Below are 18540 nucleotides of genomic sequence, written 5' to 3'. Positions count from 1 at the left end.
CCCAGGAGTTCAAGATACAGCGAGCTATGGTCTTGCCATTGTACTGGGTAACAGAACAAGAGCCTGTCTCAAAATACTATTATTATTATTATTATTTAGTAAGTCTAACCCCACTTGAAGCTTGCAGAAGTTACTGCACTTAAAGTACCCAGTTAATAATGGAGCTGGTCAATGCTTTGCTACGTTATGATGCACTGCCATTCAAAATGTCTTGTCTCCTAAAGGAATTTTCTCATCAGAATTATTTCTATTGACACAGTGTCCCCTTTTTAGTAAGCAACTAGCATCTTGAGTAAGAAAGCTACCCAGTCTCTGAATTTTGAATTTATCCATCCATTCACCACGCATTTCTCTACACATATTAACTGACAACCTACTTGGGGTACTACATGTAGAGTCCAGGTTAAGACTCACATTTCCCCTAATCTCACAGAGTTTACAGTCTAGCAGAAGAGGCAATTTTAATAATTTGCAATGCAGAGAGCAAAAGCTGCTTAGGGAAGGCTTCTCAGTCAGTTCCTGCAAAGTAGAGGCCTAAAGGATTGGGAAGAATTAGCTAAGTAAAATGATGGGGGAAGGGAGGTGATAAAATGAGGTATAAAATACTGTGCAAACTGTGTAACTGCAGACGAGTAAAACTGTGTTATTAAACAGACATCCCTCCAGAGCTCTCCAATCTCTGTCCCAGGTCTTCTTCCGGAAAACTATCTCTGCTCCTTCGACAGAATAAGCCCCCTTTTAACCTGTGTAACTCTTGTTTTATATATGATTGTTTTATTGGTATTAGTATATTCTTGGGTTTGAGCTGGCGGCAAGGGCCCATCTCTAATCAGGGGTGACCTGATGTTTATGTCAATTACCTGGGAAGAGATCATCAAACCAGATCCTGGGGCTTAAAGAAGGATGTAAGGGGATTGCAGAATGGGATTTTGTTTCCCTTGGTCTTGATCCTGAAGGATGAATGATGCATGTTAGTTAGGCAAGGGGGGGTGGTTACAGTAGTGTTTTATACATTGTTTTTCGATTGAGATCCACAGTATGAAACACATTTAACGTTGCTGAATACTCACATGTGGCTGAAAGTTTCCCCTCATTTGTGTTTTGGGAAAAAATACATGTGATACAATCTGGTATTTTATATTTTGGATTGTGATTAGTGTTTTCCAGAGTGGCTGCCCTTTTGGATCACAAAATCAACTTAGTGGGTCATGATGACCACATTAAAAAATGAAATAGAAGCAGTCATGCAGAGATGGGAAATAGCAAAGAAGATACCCATACACAGTGGTCAATCTTTTGGAGCTAAGTCTGCACTTTGGACTTCCTAAGACCCTCTGTTTCTTGCATGATTTGTGTTTGGTTGTATGAAACTCGAGAGAGATTAGTGGTTCTGGCTGTGGGTTCTGAAGTATGAAGTCTGGAATCTTGACTCTGTTACTCAGCAGCTGTGTGACATGGGCACTTGACCTACTTACCTTGTGTTTAAAATGGGGATAATAACAGTTCTTTTTTTTTTTTCTAACATGGATCATAGGAGACAAAACAGTTCTTATCTAGTTGCAAAGAATTAAACAATGCAGTGCTTGGCACTGAATCAACACTCAGGAAATATTATCCATTATATTTCTTTCACTTTTATTTTCCCCAAATATTAAGTACTCTTTGTTTTAATTCAGCTTTTCTCAGCTTGCTAAGTAGGACCAAAGGAAGAGATATGTGTACTGACATAGAGGGCTCTGGAAGCCAGATTGCTATGGGCAGCAGATATCAAAGAGAAAGAATCACAAGGGGAAACTGAAAGCCCAAAGGCCATAGTGGAGGGCCTCAGTCCTTCCAGTGCCAAACCTTGAAGGTCCAGGGTTTTATTTTCTTAAAGAAAGCAGTTCTTTTCTTTAAAATAACAACACTTTTGACCCTAGCTTCTCGACACCCATCTAGATCAAATTCCAGTTTGTTGAAGAAACCTGACTAAATCTGAGTGTGTATTTTCCCACAAATTTCTACTTGACATTCCTTGAGGTTGCGATCCTTGCTTGAGTATCTTCACTGTCGGCCATCTTTTGTTCACTGCATTTACTTCTTTCCTGCATTTAGCAAAACAACAATGTTGTTGTTTGTAATACCTGGGATTTCAAGAGAAAGTATATTGAATAATATGATGAGAAGAAAAGAATATATCCTACAATACCATCTTTCAGAGGTAAAAGTATTCTACGGTAAAATCATTTAACACATTTGGTGTATGCTTCTTATCCATTCCCACTCCAAAAAGTAACAGATGACATGTACCTGTGAAATACTCCCATAACGTGTACCTAGAAATTCACTTAAACATTTTTTAGAAATGATATATATATAAAACATTTTATAAACAGGTAAACTATGAAATTAACAATTTCAAGGTTTCTTAAAATTGTTCTGCAAGGAAAAATGTAAATATCACTGTTTTAAAAATATGCAGAAGTTTAAAAAATGTTAATTTTTCTATACCTCTGCTCTACAAAAAAACCTTTTTACAATTATGTACAGACTTCACAAATTTCTCTTACATCATCTGATGATTAAAATTATTTGATATTCAAAGAAAATATACAAGTATTTTCCAAATCAGAACATTTAAAAACACTTTGCTTATGTAGATTTTTCTGGAATAATGTTTATTTTTAACCAACTCATATCTCGAATTAAAAGCTAATATTCCTGTCATCACTCTTTCTTATAAAAATACCACAGCATTTTCAATGAGAGTGTAAACAAACCATTGTTTCAGGTTTTATTTACAACTGGAGTTGCCTTACAAAATCCCTGGCCTGGCCATCTGCTGTGGTTCCAAGTAAGTTTATAAAAGTGAACCTTGCCATTTTCAATACTTCCTCCTTTGGGTCTATTTATTCGGAGGCCTGTTTTTCTCATTCTTTTAAATTTTTTTCCCCAAAACAGATTTGTGTGAGCCACTTTTTACCATAACATTTGTTTTTTTTGCTTATGAGAGGGTAAGAATTCCATAAGCCAGAAATAATCTGTTAATATTTTGTTGTTAGTTTTTGGAGCCTTCATTTTTTCCACCTACCGAGCCCTTTTCTAACCAGAACTCATTGTTTCTGAGGGCATAAAAGAGCAGAGAGGCAGGGCACGGTGGCTCACGCCTGTAATCCCAGCACTTTGGGAGGCCGAAGCGGGCGGATCATGAGGTTAGGAGTTCCAGACCAGCCTAAGCAACACGGGGAAACTCCGTCTCTACTAAAAATACACAAATTAGCCGGGCGTGGTGGTGGGCGCCTGTAATCCCAGCTATTCAGGAGGCTGAGGCAGGAGAATCGCTTGAGCCCAGGAGGCGGAGATGGCAGTAAGACAAGATCGTGCCCCAGGACTCCAGTCTGGGCGACAGAGCAAGACTCCGTCTCAAACAAACAAACAAAAAGCCAGAGAGTGGCGCTTGGCCACAGGAAGGTGTCGTCACGTGAGTGGGTGGGGGGCCGGAAAGTTTGCCCCGGCAAAGAAGTGAACATGTTTATCCGGATCACCGTTTATTAACCCTAATAGAGGTGAACGGCAACCTGTAAGTAGCTTCACCGAGCCGAAAGGGGAAGTTTAGCAGGAAGGGTAGAAACTAAAATCTGCAAGGAACTGGCTGGGCTGGAGGCGGCGCTTGGCAGAAGGGGAAGGTGGGGGCCCGAGGGAGCCTGGAGCCGGAGCCGGAAGGGCGGAACCCAGGGGCGGGGTCTAACTGGGCATGGGACGGGTCTAGCTAAGAGATAGGCGGGGCCTGATCGTGGTCTGGGCGGAGTCTGGCGGGAGACGCGCCGAGCCCGGGCGGAGTGAGGGCCCCTGGGAGAGCTGTCTTCTCAGGGCTGAGGACCCCTCCCCTCGCACCTGGAGAGCAAACGACTGTTTCCACACGTGGAGAACTTTAAAAGAACACGTGAGGAAATGTCTATGGAAAAACTACCTCACAACCCTGGCGTCCTACTCCAGCCCCCAGGGCGACAGCTTGTTTGCAGTATTCCTGAAGGTCTCCGTCCCTTTTTGTCGGCCCCTTCTCCTCTAACCCCAGCTTCAGGCTTTGAGGGAAGCTTTCATAGAGCAGCCGCCGCTGCAGGCGCCCCGACTGGCGAAGCCCACCGGCATGCAAGCGCTGAGGCCATCTGCGCCTGTGCGCGGGGTCCGTGACGGGGCGGTGCGTGGAGCTCGGGGGCGTGTCTCCCACCGCGGCGCCGGGGGGCGGGGAGGGGGCGGAGCCTGGGGGCCTCAAGGCCCGCGCCCCTCCCGCGGCCTGACCTCCCTGAACGCTCGGCCGGTGACGTCACCCCGCCGTGACGCGCACGCAGTAGGAAAACTGTAAGTTTTTACGAGGATTCCTGCAGCTCTATGGGCTCGTGGGGGCCGCCGGCTGCTGGCAGTCCCGGCAGTGGTGGTGGCGGCTGTGGGGGCATCAGTTCTTTGGGGAGCAGCCGAACGTGGCGAAGGGACAGGCGCCTGCTCAGAGTGGCAGCGCGCCCTGCTGGGCGGGAGGGACCCAGGGTGCGGGAGGCGAGGCCGCGCCCCGCCTGGCAGGGCCAGCACCTTTTCCCCTGGGACGGGGAGCGTCTTCCACCCGGAGAACGAGGCCTTAGAAGGGGCAGAAAGTCCAAATGGAGAGTCCGTTTTTTTCTTCTGTGATAAAGGGACTTGGATTACTCTTCTCCTATTCAACCCTGGAGTTTGACACGTTAAGTCGGGGATGGAGGCTTCCTCTCACTAGGAATCCTATGTCCTGGCCGTTAGGATCCCACAAGTGACCAACTCGTGGACGCAAAAAGAAAGGCAGCAAAATAACCACTTGCTGCCTCAGTTTTCTTTCTGTGTAAAATGGAGGTCCAGCAGCCTCTGGCCTCCATAATGGTCGTTCCCACAACATTGGGAACAGGTGAGATAACCCAAGTGTGTACATTTGCTAGGAGAAAGATTATCCACAGACCCTTGGTTATTCTGAGGAATGTGGTGGCCACTGACCATTTGACCAGAGATCTTCAAGCCAGAGAACTTTTCACTATTTTGCCTACCCCCTACAACCTTCCCTCCATCTGATCCTTTACCGCACTGGAGCCAGTTTGGTGATCTGAACTAATGTCACTAAACTTGATAAAATGGGGATCAAGAAATAACAGGTATCGTTAGCACGTTACTCTTAGTGATTACAATGCCCCCCTCTTCCGGGTTTTGCAGAGGAAGCTTTCAGTATGCTGGAACTAGCACATTATACCCAACACAGACACACTGAGTTTTAAGGATTGCGGTATTGATTTGGAATACCCAATAATCGTGTCTGATTGCTTGAATATTTTGGCCAAGGGGTAGTACATTATCAATGAGTTATTACCAGACTTTCATGCCTCTCAAACTGCAGTACGAGTGTTCGTCAGGAACTTTGAAGGGAAGAATACTGTGCACCCTTCAGGATGTGTTTATACAGGAGCTCGAGAGTTCACATTTCTGTAAGTTCATTTCAGGAGTGTGATATCCTTTCATCCTGGTGGGAGGAGCCTTGGAATCAGAAAGCAGGGTTTCTAATCTTTGTTCTAGTCGTGAACTAGCTTTGTGTCCAAGGACAAGTCATCCAAACTTGGAACTTTGTTTGTCTTATCTAAAATGGGAGCTGATAGTATGTCTGCTGTTGGTTTTTCCAGCATCAAGTGAGATCACAAGTGTGCTTTCTAAGTGTGCTATTGTTATTAGGAGATTTGCATTTGGTCCTGTAGCCTGGATGAAGTGTGAGTCAGAAATCTCTAGAAATAGAGCAGCAAAGAAAAGGGTCTCCAGCCTAGCTGGGCTCATGTTGCAGTGGGAAATAGACAATAAACAATAAGTACATAATGTAAGGGCAGATAGTTGTAAGGGCAGTGAAGGAAAGGAAGGAAAGAGGAGGACAGTGGGGGAACGGGGAAGGTGGTTTTTGGTAGGATCTGTCAGGAAAAGCCATTCAAAGGCAGGGACACTTGAATCAATTGGAAGTGTAATGGAAGGAGCCTGAGGTAAGAACATTTCAGAGAGGAATAATAATAGCAATGAGGGCCGGTCGGGCGGGGTGGCTCATGCCTGTAATCCCAGCACTTTGGGAGGCCGAGGCAGGTGGATCACGAGGTCAAGAGATCAAGACCATCCTGGTCAACATGGTGAAACCCCGTCTTTACTAAAAATACAAAAAATTAGCTGGGCATGGTGGCGCGTGCCTGTAATCCCAGCTACTCAGGAGGCTGAGGCAGGAGAATTGCCTGAACCCAGGAGGCGGGGGTTGCGGTGAGCCGAGATCACACCATTGCACTCCAGCCTGGGTAACAAGAGCGAAACTCCATCTCAAAATAAATAAATAAATAAATAAATAAATAAATAAAAGCAATGAATACTTAAAAAAAAAAGTAGCACTTACCATATGTAAGGCAGTGTTCTGAACAGTAAATTTTTACAGCAGTAAAATTTACTTATGAGACAACCTAGTATCTCCATTTTATAGATGAAGCAACTGACACACAGAAAGGTTAAGAATTTGCCAAAGGTTGCGCAGCTAAAATGTGGTAGAGACTATCTGAATGCAGGCAGTCTGACTTCAGAGTCCAGGCACCAGGTAACTATTTTCGGCCTCACAGCAGAAAACAGGACAATGCTCTGAGGTGGAACCAAGCCTGAGGTGGTCCAGACACAGCGAGAGTGTTTAGAGCACAGCAGGGAAGAGGGGGAGTGGTGGCTGATGATGGTCAAGGGCCAGGAAGGTCATGGGTTCCCTTGTAGGCTGTGGTGAAGTAATGACGTTCTTCTAAGTGTGATGGAAAACGACTAGAAGATTTGCATCAAGGGAATGGCCCTCTGATCTAATTTTGATTGTTTGGAGAATTAACTGTAGTTTAGAGTGGGTGGGGTGGAGTGAAAATGGGGAGAGAAAGCTGCTGTGCCCTGTGGGTGAGATGATGGTGGTTTGGGCTGGGGGAGGTAGTTGTGGAGATGATGGTGGGCGGTAGCATGGGTGGTGTGTATTGAAGGTAGAGCTGACTGGACCAGCTGATGTGAATGTGAGGAAAAGGGAGAAGCGATGACTTACATTTAGGCCGGAACAACTAGATGTACAGTGGTGCTGTTCACTGAGGACAGCTACAAATTTAGTTTTGCACAAGTTCTAAATGCCTGTTAGAAATAGTCGTAACAATAGTGCTAGTAAAAATAGTATGTCTATTTTACTACTATGTCAGTGTAAATTGAGTCCCAGATAGAATTTTAAGTACTTTTACCTATATTAATTCATTTAATCATTGTGAGAATTATATATACAAGGAACCATTATTGTCCCCATTTTACACACGAGAAAATAGCCACAAAGAGGTTATAAGTGACTTGTCTGAAGTCACCCAGCTTGTGAGTCATGTAGCTAGGATTCAAACCTAAGCAGTGTGGCTTTGGAGTCCATGCATTGAATCCTTCCAGCCACCTCCAAGTGAAAATGTTGAGCAGGTGAGTATGCCTGCCTGTGAATTCAGGGAATGACAGGGTTGGAGATACCCATTTATTTTGAAGAGAAAGCCTGCCTTTGTTCTTCATCTAAGCTTTGGTTGAGCGTGGGAGAAAGATCATAGGCAGAGGGACTGTGCTAAGTGGCCTGATGGGGTTCATGGCAGCCAGTGTCTGGTATTCCCCTGCCTGTTCCCCCACTGTAGGTTCCATGAGGGCAAGGTCTGTTTCTTTAACTTCTCCATCTCTAGTCCCTAATCCAGTACCTGCTGTGTAGTAGATGTTAGGAATGACTTTATATGGTGGGCATTTGCTTAGGTTTTGGAAGTTCAGAGATGAATAAGACATAGTTCTTTCCCGAGAGGAGCAGAGTATGTGGGGAAAACCTTGGGAATAAGATTAGAGTAGACTAAATGCATAAATACATGCTGATTAGTTCATTCTGGTTTACTGCCCCCTCTCCTCCCTGGCTTCCATGACTTGTGAGATGGGGCATGAAAAGGGCAAAGGGGCAAAATAATGCCTAAGCAGTTGTAGGATGAAGCTGAGGCTCCCCAGGAGTCCTTTTCAGCAAAAGAATTACTCAGAATCATGCAGATTTTACTATATTTGCATTAGTTTTATTTGGCAATGATAGGATTTTTACCAAATGAAGTAAAGTCTGATATTTGACTATCCTTGTGGAGTAATGAGTTTTTCCAGTTCTGTTACCTTAGTGTTGACAAGACTCACCAGTCAAATAAGAGAGTTGGCTTGAAATGTTGCAGTTTGCATAATAGAGGGTGATAGAGGGGCTGGGTGAAGTATTCAGGCAGGTTTCCACCAGTTTAAGTGTATCATGCCAAAGTTCCACATATTGGAATAAGTTTGAGTTTCTCTGCTGAACCTCGCTTTAACACTGACATGTATATTTTTTTGTTATAGAAAGGGGATCTGGTGATATACGTAATGGGTGGAATACAGTTTACATCTTGTATAGCTGGAACACTGTAGAGAACGTGGAGACTAGAACAACAGAAACAAAAAAAGATGGGTCTTGTTCCTGTAGATCTCTTTCACAGCACACCATAACCTCAATAGCTGTCACAATTTTATTACTTTCTACCATGAGTATTTCAAATTTAAATCACTAAAGATTATATAAAATTGCATTGTTGTAGATTTTATGGTTAATTTCAGAATATTTTTCTTAAAACCTATAAAATTCTATTTTGTTTTAAACTTCCATTGGGAAAGTACCATTACTCTAAACAGGAACCCTCTATTAACATAAATGTAGAGGGGTGCCATCTCATTTTGCAGTTCACAACATTTTAAACCTGCTCTAGTAGCTTCTTTAAATTTAATGGAGTTGAAATGATTAGTATTTATTTATACCACATTTGCAGTAAGTTTCCCAGGAACATCAGATGCCCATATATGGTGTAAAGTAAAATTGCGTATTAAAGTAGCCTGTTGATGCTCAGGCATTATTGACTTAAGTTCAGGCTCAGTGGGGGCAGTTGAATGGTTATTTGTGTCAGGTAGCTTCCAGCAGAGGGGGAGTGATGCTAAGTTCTATATGAAAACAATAGAAGCCACTGTTTTTAACACTGACCATATATAATACAACATCCTAGATAGTAAATAAAATTCAGATTCCTTTTAAAATTTACATTTGCACAAGCAAATTTTAAACTTTTGAGTACTTATATGTATATGAAGATTGTTTATTGTGGAAAACAGTATGTCTAACCCAGTAATAGTACATACTGAGCATTTAAATGTAATTCCCAAGAAGGAGCTAAAATTCTCCTTCTTGCAATCACTTATTTTGCATATTATCTTCAACTCGAAGATATTTGTAATAATAGCTGGATGCTTGTTCGTATACTCTACACTGTAAATGTTTGCATATATTTAAATAATTTATATAACTAGCACTTATTTTTGCTTCATTTCACTTTTGGTTGCTTAGACATTAAAATCTTTAGGTTTGATTCCCCCTCCACTCACATAACACTAATGGCTAATAATTACTAAGTCTAGGTGGAACTAAGCTTTAGCGACAGGTTAACCAAATTATAACCCCTGCAGAACACCCAGAAGAAAATTCCTAGGAAATATTAAGCAAAACCAGTATGTCCATGAAAGGAATAATTTAACCATAACTATGTAGCTAATCATTCTTCAAGTCGTTACCATTCTACAGGGAGTATTTGCTTATTTGACTCTTAAATTGCAAAGCTGTTAGTTGCAAGCTGCATTGCAAGCCAGCAATCAGTGTGTGATAAATATTGGAAGATGATACTAGGGGTTTAGCCCAGTGGATCTCAACTCAGAATGATTTTGTCCTTTCCAGCACACCCTGGGGACATTTGTCAAGAAGACATTTTTGGTTGCCACATTTGTGTGTGAGGGCATTACTCCTAGCATCTAGTGGATTGAGGCCATTATAGCATGCTGTTGAATGTCCTACAATGTGCAGGACAACTTCTCAACAACAGAAACTTACCCAGTTCAAAATGTCAGTGCTGCTGATGTTGAGAAATCCTGTAATATCTTTTCTTCCTTCCTTCCTTCTGTTCTTCTTCTTCTTTTTTTTTTAAATGCTTTAGAAATGGAGGTGGTGCTTTAAGTGGCAAATGCCTGACTTGGACAAAGGATTGTGTTGTACTGCTGTTAGTTTGTTGGATAGCGTAGCTAATTTGGTTCATTTACTGAATGGAAAATAATTCTTGAAATCAATAGTAGCCTTGAATTTTTTTGGTTGCTAGCATGTCTGGTGTTTTTGTGTTTGTTTTTAGCTATGAATATTTTTCTTACTAAAATTAATTTAATCTGGACTTTATATAATCCTGGATTGTAACAGGTTTCCTAGTATGAATTCCCATTATTGTTGTATATATTAAATTAGCTATCTCACAGTTTCATGGTTTGTATCTATCAAAATCCTTTTCACATTAATTTTCAATTTTGATTGTTACAAACAGCCCATTAAATGTATAGGGCATGCATTATCCTCACTATTAGACCAGTGAAGAAACAGACTTAGGTCAAATGACTTTCCATGTGTGTTAGCAAGTTAGTGATGAAAGCAAATCTAGGACTTTATTCCTAGGAGTCTTTTAATTTACCAGTTTCTGTTACACCATTTAATCTTGGCTACTATGAAATAGTTATTACTCTCATTTTCTAGAAAAGGAAACTGGTTTAGAGATGTTAAATAACCTGTTCAGTGTCACCCAACTCATAATGTAGTTTGACTGTTTCCACTGAGCTATGTATGCTGTGTCTCCAGATATTCTCCAATAAATAAATATGACAATTTCTGGATAAATTCACAAAAGCTTTATTGTGGAAAACAGTGTGTCTAACCTATTTAACTTAATTAAATAGGTTTCTTGACACTCATGTTGCCACCTGAGTCAGTTGGTGATTCAGTATTTGTAAGCCTACTCTAATTTGACTTGAATAGAAACTTAACTGAGTTTTGGTAAACCACACTTGCTGCAGATCACTGTTTTGTTTTGTTTTGTTTTTAGCAGTCAGAAATGTTTTTATATAGAGTTTTGAGGAAGCATAGAGTTTGAGATTGGCTGATTTTGAAAAGTGTGAACATTTAAGGATTGGCCAGCTTTAAACTTAGAGTTTAAACAATGACTGGCTTTGAGGAGCCAAGGTACTGAAGTCGGGCAATTGCTGATTGGCTTACTTTCTTGGCTAAGTACTTAAGTGGAAATGCTCAGTAGATTTTAAGGATTGACTGGGGTAGATTTAAAACTGGTTTTGCGGTTACTTGTTTCCAGCTTAGGACTAGAGCCAAAGAACAATCTTTTCCTTTCTCGAAGTTGAAAAATACATACTTTTTATGTCAAACATGTTAATGTTAGCTATGGTGTTAATAATATAACATACTTTTGATTTTGCTTTTCCTTTGAAACTGAAAAGAAAAATGGATCCACAAATATCACTTGTTTTCTGTCTATCAGTTTCAGGGTAATATAGTTGGGACCCAGGCTGCTTCAAGGATTATTTTTATATATAGTTCAAAAGGTAATATGTTATTTGTGGAAATATATTAATGCTTTAAAAATTATGGGGAAGGGCATGTTCCTTTTTGTCTATTTTTCTCTCTTGTGGGAGTGTGTTGTATTATGTGCCTGCCAAACTTAGTCTTGATAGATGCTGAGTTACAGATCTAGAAGTTTATTGTTTTTGCTGTTATTAGAGATACATCTAGAAGTGATTACTTTTTGAAAGTTACTTGGCAATTATTCTTACCAACATTATGAAGGTCTAATGATTATGTTGCATATATTTTATAGAACAAGGCAAGCTAAATATTTTAGTATTTGCAAATCATATCATTACAATTATTATATCGTAGTACCATTTATATAAAGTATTAGGTTGGTACAAAAGCAATTGTGGTTTTGGACCGTGAATTTTAAATCATCATAACTAGGCTCAAGCACATCTTTATTAATCAGAATAGGAAGCATTACAATCAACACATTTTTGCCAATGAGAAGTAAGTTTGTTTGTTCCTGTAGCTTAAAAATTCATGCTTTGGGATTTAATGAACTATTGGAAAGCATTTTCTGCATCCTGCTGGTTTTGGAAGCATTTTCCTTTCAAAAAGTTGTCGAGATGCTTGAAGAAGTGGCAGTTGGTTGACAAGATGTCAGGTGAATATGGCAGATGAGGCAAAAATTCATAGCCCAATTCATTCAACTTTCGAAGTTTTAGTTGTGTGTCACACAGTTGGGCATTGTCATGGAGAAGAAATGGACCCTTTCAGTTGACCAATGCTGGCTGCAGGCATTGCAGTTTTCAGTGCATCTCACTGATTTGCTGAGCATACTTCTCAGATGTAATGGTTTCACGAGGATTCAGACAGCTGTAGTGACCCGGGTGTGGTGCCTCATGCCTATAATCCCAGTACTTTAGAAGGCCAAGGTGATGGGTGGATCACCTGAGGTCAGGAGTTCAAGACCAGCCTGGCCCACATGTCGAAACCCCGTCTCTACTAAAAATACAAAATTAGCCAGGCATGGTGGCATGCACCTGTAACTCTAGCTACTTGGGAGGCTGAGTCAGGAGACTCGCGTGAACCTGGGAGGCGCAGGTTACAGTGAGTTGAGATCGCACCATTGCACTCCAGCAAGGACGACAGAGTAAGACTCTGTTTCAAAAAAAAAAAAAAAAACTGTAGTGGATCAGACCAGCAGCAGACAACCAAACAGTGACTATGACCTTTTGTTGGTGCAAGTTTAGTTTTAGGAAGTGCTTTGGAGCTTCTTGGTCCAACCCTGAGCTGGTCGTTGCCAGTTGTCATATAAAATCCACTTTTTGTCACATGTCACAATCCGCTCGAGAAATGGTTCATTGTTTTTGTGTAGAATAAGACGACACTTCAAAATGACAAATTAAAAAAAATTTCACTCAGCTCCTGAGGCACCCACCTATCAAGCTTTTTCAACTTTCCAGTTTGCTTCAAAGGTTCTTTGGCAACTTCTCAGGGTGTAAGATGATCAGCTTCAGTGATTGCTGTCAATCGGTCATTTGCACTTTTTGATGGCAGGTCAGTATGTTCCTCATTTTCGAGTCTCCTTTGCAGAACTTCTTGAACCACATTGGACTTTCGTTAGCAGTTCCGGGGCCAAATGCATTGTTGATGTTGCGAGTTGTCTCCGCTGCTTTATGAACCATTTTGAACTCAAGAAAATTGCTGAAATTTGCTATTTAGACTGTGGAAACATCATTCTCATAGTCTAAAATAAACAGCAAGTGATAAGTCCTTAGGAAAAAAATCATAAAGTGAGAAATGCCCACTAAAATGATGTATAGCATGACCACATTTATTTAAGAATGTATTCTAGTATCAAATGGCAAATTCCAACAATGTCAAACCTTCAGTTAGCATCTGCAGCAACCTAATAGTTCAGTTGTTTAACATTTGTTTAGAATATTTTTCTTTTTCAGAATGAAGTAACTACTGTACTATATATAACTTTACTGTAACTGTGACAAAACATTTTTCTAAATTGGTCTTTCACAGTAATATTTTGAATTATTTTTTTCCTATGGAGATGTTAAAATTAGAGCATTCATTATCTTAGAAGTTATAGAAGTCAGTGAGTTTTCGGTGTAGTTTCTTTTTTTTTTTTCTTTTTTTCTTTTTTTCAATCAGTTTTATAAACATGGGGGTCTAAGTAGATTTCAATGGTGTAATTTCTTTTTTGTATTGAAGTTTTATTTTTAAGTACCCTAAGTGTTGTCTGTATTTACATATGTAATAAGCTCATAACTGTTAAAAAATGGGTGCTGTTTTGAGTCAAGATCGCACCACTGCACTCCAGCCTTGGTGACAGAGTGAGATACTGTTTCAGAAAAAAAAAAAGGGTGCTGTTGTTATATGCAGCCCCTATTTTCTTCCTTAACCTACAGCTTTTGTGTCGTACCTTCATTCCTGCCGTTCACATAGGAATAGTCCAGTGGTAAAACTATGTATGTGATTTAGATATTTTTATGGGAAAACTTTAAAAATGTGAAGTCTGACTCTTGTCTTTGTTGACAGACCAAATTTCTGACCTGTCTGAGAGTTAACCTTACAAAGTTAATCTTAGCCTAGTATGAAAATTAATACTATACTTAATATATTATAAAATTATTTGTAATATTACAGTATAACATTAACATTATAAACAGTATGGAATATTGTTTTTGACAGAGCTGTTGTTTGACTACTAAAAGATATTCAAACATTGTTATCTAACATTTAAACTTTATAAATTTATACTAAAGAGAAATAAGGAAAACCCTTTTTATCTGGGAATGCAAGCTCCTTTAAATTATCAGGCCCAGAAAGGCATTTAAAATGTAACAGCAGTCACATCTCATTCCCCCTAGAGCTAAACAATGACCTCTTCAAGCTGCTTGCTACCGGTGCTCCAGACTAACTGACGCCAAGTACCCATAAAATGCCATATACCCTGTAGTTCAACAACGTATAGCCAATCACCAAGCAATGTTATTTTTGTAAACCAATGAGAATTTCTGATGAACAGTTTTTGTAATTGCCCCCTCTCCTCATTTGTCCTTTTTTCTTTAAAAACTTGAGATTCTTCTTTGTTTTCTGGAACATTCAGCTAGGCAACTTGGAAATATGTCCCTGGCTGCAGTCCTCAACCTTTGTGCTTGAATAAACTCCTAAACTACAATCTGACCCTCTTGATTATTTTAGGTTGACACTAAATATGTACTTAAAATTCTTAGGAAAAAATTGATTACTGAATATGGTTACTAGGATTATTCTTGTTATCTGCAGTATAAAATAAATGGATTTGAAATGTGTTTTATTCTGTGTACATGCAGTGAATAGTTGGGCTCTTATTTGCCTAGTGATATGATAAAGAATCCTAGTAATAGGTTATCTTCTGGGTAAAATGGAAAAAAAGAGTTACATGTTCTTCAATAAACGCTTTATACATTTTTTAAATTACGAGTGAGTGAGAGTGAGATTCTCTTCATTCACTTGTTAGACATACGGATTCACTTATAGTTCCAAATTTAGCAAATAAAAATACAGATACCTTGTTAAGTTTGAATTTCAGATAAGCAATAAATAATTTTTTAGTGTAAGTACTGGCCATGCAATATGCAGGACACATTTCTATGAAAGACAATACATATTTATATGAAATTCAGATTGAATAAGGCATCCTGTATATTATCTGGCAACCTTTATTTCACTTCCTGTGAATTGTCTGCCTCTGCCTTTTTGTCAGATTTTCAATTGTACTTTCTATCTTTTGGTTGTTGTTTTTGCAACAGTTCTTGGCATACACTGGATTTTATTCCCTTGTCTTTTTTAGTTGTTTGCAAACATGTTCCTTCAGTCTTTTGCTTATCTTCTAATGTTGCCTGTGGTGTCCAATTCATCAAAGTTTACCCCATCAAAATGTTTTTCCATGTTTGTGCTTTTGAGATCTTGAAGAAATCTTTCATCATCCCAAGTTTGCAAATATGTTATTTATTTCTTTTATTAGCGTTATAGTTTTACCTTTTATATATTGGTTTTTAATACATTTGGTGTTTATTTTATGGGAAGAATATGAGGAGATGAGGTTAGAGAGGCAATGAAGGGGCACATTGTGTGAAGACTTGTAGGTCATTGTGAGGACTTTGGTTTTTATGCTAAGTGAAATAGAAAGCCCCTGGAGGGTTTGGAACAGAGGGTGCCCTTGTCTGAACTGTGCCTTTAAACAAATTCTGATGACTATGGAGGATAGATTGTGTGAGAATATGGCAAAGACTGCTAATTTTGCTCCAAAATCTAATTCCTCCTTTATTCTACTACCAGCACCCTGTTGATTTAGCCAGATACATGGCTGTGCACATAGAGACTGTTTTTCAACTCCTCCTGCCAATAGGTATGGCTTTGTAATTAGGTTTGGGCCAATTAGATAAGAACACAAGTGATATGTGCAAATTCTGGGTTATCTTTGTCCATACAAGATGCTTGTCCTGGACTTTGTGTGCACACCTCACTCCCTTTTCCCCTGACTGGAACTAGAATAGCAACAATTACCTTGAACCTAAAGATTCCTCATCTGCCTAGGTTCCTGGATGACCTTGTGGAGCAGAACCAATTACTACTCTCCATCTTCTCCCCAGTCACCTGCCTATCTCTCTCTTGTTTCAAGGAAGAGAATAACACTTCTTTCTTGTTTGAGCCACTGGTTTTTGGCATCACTTTATTACAGCAGCTTGGCCCATAGCCTGTATAGTACAAAAATTGGCACCCGAAGTAGAGTGTAGCATAATAAAAAAGCTGAAATGTACAGCACTGGCTAAGTGGTTGGTCGACAGACAGTAGAAAACATGTTATAGGCTAGAAAACTGGTAACCCTTATTATGCAGTGGCGAAATATTCAATGAGACTGTCACTTCTAATAACTTGGAAGGCAGTCAATTTGTCTACCTAGTTTTTTACCTTTGGGGAGGTAGAAAGAATCAGACTGCTAATAGGAGTTGATTAGTCCTTGCCAGTAACTATGAGAGGGTGTCAAATAAGATAACAATTAGCCAGTTTGCAATTAGAGTTAAAAGGGAATATGTATAGTACTTATTACTATTTATAATTGTAATAAGCAGCTAACGGAGGTTCTCTCTGCTGATGACCTGTGGTCTGAACTGACTGAGAGGCCAGTAATATGGGACATTGCAGTGTTGGAAAAAATTGCTTCTCTGTGCCAAACGGCAAGAGGTAAGATAGTCATTCTCAGGAATCTGTTAGAGTTTCTTGGCCTGACAGTGGCAGACAGTCCAGACAAGGTTTAAATTAAGGATTTGCTTTTCCACCTCAAGCAGTCATTTGAAATATATAAAATCTTCAGTTATAAATACAAAATCTCAGTTCCCTACAACAACAAAGGTTTATTTCTTACTCCTGACATGTTAGCTGTGGCTGTGTTCCACATACTTTGTCACTCCAGTATTTAAACCAAAGGAATTAGCCTGTTTGGGACATGGCCATTCTTGTGACAGGCAAAAGAGATATGGCAGAACCAGTGTCTTGGAAGTGGTACGTGTTACTTTTGTTCATATTTTGTTGACCAAAGCAAGTCAAATGGCTAAGCCTGAAATCAGTCAAGTCAGAAGAGACATCTCAAGTCACACGGCCTGTCCCGATGTCAGTGGGTTGGAGTGGTATAATCCTCCTGCTGTGAATCAGATAACCTCAAGGTAGTTAGCCTTCAATCAAGAGATGATTGAAGAGAGGGAGGAATGGCTGTGTCATAGCGGCCAGCAGATAAAACAGGAGAGTTGACAAGCTTAATATCTATGACCAGATTAAATCCTTAGTTGTGGTTAATTACTACTTTCATGTGGAACTGACTGAGGCAAACAGACCTTCTGAAAGTTTTACATTATTTTTCCAAAGATTCCATAAGTTTGGCTGACAAGAGACTCTGATGGTTTGATTTTGTTTGACACCTAAAGCAACTCTTGGCCCCAAATTTACACCAGCAGAAAGTAGGCTGTTAGATCTTTGCTGCCCTTTTGGAGCATATACTCTTCCAAGTCTGCCTTGTGGATGACCAGAAGAGATAATGGAAAAGAAAGAATCTTCCAAAGGCAAAGCCAAGACTCCAGCAGACACCTGGATAAGGGGCTTCCCCTCAGAGAACAGAATCTGAAATGAACCAAGGGACTTGCTTTCTTGCTAGAGCAGAGATACTTTGCAGTTCCTTTCTTGAAGTGTTTCATCATTGATAAAAATATGTGTTATTCTTTTGTTTTCCGAATGGAAGATGTAATTGCATTAATCTCATCTGTATTCCACAATTGTATTTTGAGTGTGATGGTGGTGGTAGAGAGCAGAGGTTATACTCTTCTGTTAGTTTGTGGGCCTCTGGACTGGGAAGGAGCCACATGGATATGTGTGGGTTGAAGAGGGTTGTGTATTGCCCAGACACCTAGACTTTAAGCTAAATCCAGTAATTGGATGAGACTTCAAGTTATCCCTTTAGAAAGGAGATGACTATTCCAAGAGTGGGAAGAAGGATGCACTCCCACCTCTGATACGTATGTAGCTAAGCACATAACCCTACATAGAAATTGTATTTGTTAGTCTCCTTGTAGCCAGATGAAGCCATGTTTCTAAGTTTTGGCCAGTGGGGTGAGAGCGGAAGTGACGTGCTGCTTTTAAAAGTGTATTTCTGCTAAAAAAAAAAAAAAAAAATCTGCCTATTATTCATATTCTTTTCCCTCCCATCCCCATAAATGAAGCATTATTAGTGAGTTAGCTTCATTCATGCACCTGAGGGCAGTGCCCCAAGGAGTGGTAAGAAAAGACCAGAGGAATCTTAGTCTCTGGATGACCGTATAGAGGAAAGCCACCAACCTTCCCTTGACCGCTTGTCTGCCCCTTGACTGTAACATGAGAGAGAAATAAATAATTTTTTTGTCTGAGAATATTGGTCTTGTTACAAGAGTTTAGCTTATATCCTTGTTAATACAGATGGCAATGATGTAAGCAGGAAACATACAGAATGCTAGATTTGAAATTATTGT

General features: G+C 40.0%; 1 protein-coding gene across 37 annotated transcripts in view; it reads left to right on the top strand.

Moving 5' to 3' along the window:
- Positions 1-3470: 3470 nt before the first annotated feature.
- The window catches only part of ZNF438 (zinc finger protein 438), a 168566-nt gene continuing 153496 nt past the window's right edge, over positions 3471-18540 (top strand). For 30 of the 37 annotated variants that reach the window (XM_035307075.2, XM_078329766.1, XM_054258600.2 and 27 more), the window contains exon 1: positions 4242-4338. The gene's annotated coding sequence lies outside the window, so the exon portion shown is untranslated. Of the gene's footprint in view, positions 3560-3783; positions 4013-4241; positions 4339-18540 lie in introns of those variants that run through there. The other 7 variants (XM_078329769.1, XM_054258592.2, XM_078329759.1 and 4 more) reach the window with 2 other exon arrangements.

Source organism: Callithrix jacchus, chromosome 7, assembly GCF_049354715.1.
Source record: "Callithrix jacchus isolate 240 chromosome 7, calJac240_pri, whole genome shotgun sequence".
Taxonomy (NCBI): Eukaryota; Metazoa; Chordata; class Mammalia; order Primates; family Cebidae; genus Callithrix; species Callithrix jacchus.
This window is presented reverse-complemented; position numbering and strand designations above follow the sequence as displayed.